Here is a 1,576-nt window from a genome sequence, read left to right on the forward strand (position 1 = left end):
CTTGCAGGGCTGGTTTAGTGGCCACAAACTCCTTTAAATTTTGTTTGTCTGGGAAACTTTTTATCTCTCCTTCTATTTTGAATGAGAGCCTTGCTGGATAGAGAATTCTTGGCTGCACAGTGAATATATCCTGCCACTCCTTTCTGGTCTGCCAAGTTTCTGTGGATAGGTCTGCTGTGAACCTGATCTGTCTTCCTTTGTAGGTTAAGGACTTTTTTTCCCTTGCTGCTTTCATGATTCTCTTCTTGCCTGAGTATTTTGTGAATTTGACTATGATATGCCTTGATGATGGTCAGTTTTTATTGACTCCAATGGGAGTCCTCTGTGCTTCCTGGATTTTGATGTCTGTGTCTTTCCCCCAGGCTAGGAATGTTTTCTGCTATGATTTCCTCACATAACCCTTCTATTCCTATTTCTCTCTCTTCCTCTTCTGGGACCCGTATGAATCTGATGTTGTTCCTTTTTAATGAGTCACTGATTTCTCTAATTCTTAAATTGTGTTCTTTTGCCTTAATCTCCTTTTTTCTTTCTGCTTCATTATTCTCCATAAGTTTGTCCCCTATATCACTCATTCTCTGTTCTGCCTCATCCATCCTTGCTGCCATGGCCTCCATTCGAGATTGCAGCTCAGTTATTGCATTTTTTAATTTTGTCCTGACTAGCTTTTACTTCTTTTATCTCCACAGAAAGGGATTCTAATCTATTTTCGACTCCAGCTAGTATTCTTATTATCGTGATTCTAAATTCTGGTTCAGACATCTTGCTTGTATCCGTGTTGGTTAAGTCCCTGGCTGTCCTTTCTTCCTGCTCTTTCTTTTGGGGTAAATTTCTTCGTTTCATCATTTTGAAGGGAGAAAAGGAGTTAATGAGCTGGAAAAATTAAAATTAATAAATTAAAATTTAAAAAATATTAAAATTAAAAAGTTAAAAACAAATACACACATAGACAAAAATCGAATAAATGATGCTAGATCCCAGGTGTGTTTTGATCTGGGTGTTGAAAGTGGCTTGATAGATTAGAGAAAAAAAAGGGAAAAAAAGGAAAAAAATTATTTAAAAATTTGGAAAAATGAATACACTGAAGTAGACTAAAATGAAATAAAGGAAGTAAAATAGAATTAAAAAAATTTACACAAAAGTAAAAAATATAGTAGGAAAAATTTAAGAAAAATATTTTTAATAAAGGTTAAAAATATGGAATACTTCATGAATTTGCATGTCATCCTTGCACAGGAGCCATGCTAATCTTCTCTGTATCATTCCAATTTTAGTGTATGTGCTGCCAAAGCACTGTTTGTTTGTTTGTTTGTTTGTTTGTTTTTTGCACAAAATTTCATGTCAGGAAACTATAAAATAGTGGGCTAATGCCTCCAAAGTACTGAGGAAAAATAATTTTGAATATTTCTTTTTTTGAAATTTCAGTATAGGTGATACACAATGTTATAATGGTTTCAAGTGTATGACATAGTGATTCAACAAGTGTATATGCTATGTGCACTACAGGTGTAACTACCATCTGTCCTGTTAAATTGCTATTACAATATCATTGACTGTATTCCTTATGCTGTGCCTTTTA

The 1,576-nt window shown here is 34.2% G+C and overlaps 1 non-coding gene across 1 annotated transcript; it reads right to left on the reverse strand.

The window, feature by feature from the left end:
• Positions 1–1,188: 1,188 nt before the first annotated feature.
• Positions 1,189–1,291, reverse strand: LOC123596526. The gene has a single exon (XR_006711703.1). It is a non-coding gene; the product is annotated as a U6 spliceosomal RNA (small nuclear RNA).
• Between the last annotated feature and the right edge of the window lie 285 nt (positions 1,292–1,576).

Source organism: Leopardus geoffroyi, chromosome B1, assembly GCF_018350155.1.
Source record: "Leopardus geoffroyi isolate Oge1 chromosome B1, O.geoffroyi_Oge1_pat1.0, whole genome shotgun sequence".
NCBI lineage: Eukaryota > Metazoa > Chordata > Mammalia > Carnivora > Felidae > Leopardus > Leopardus geoffroyi.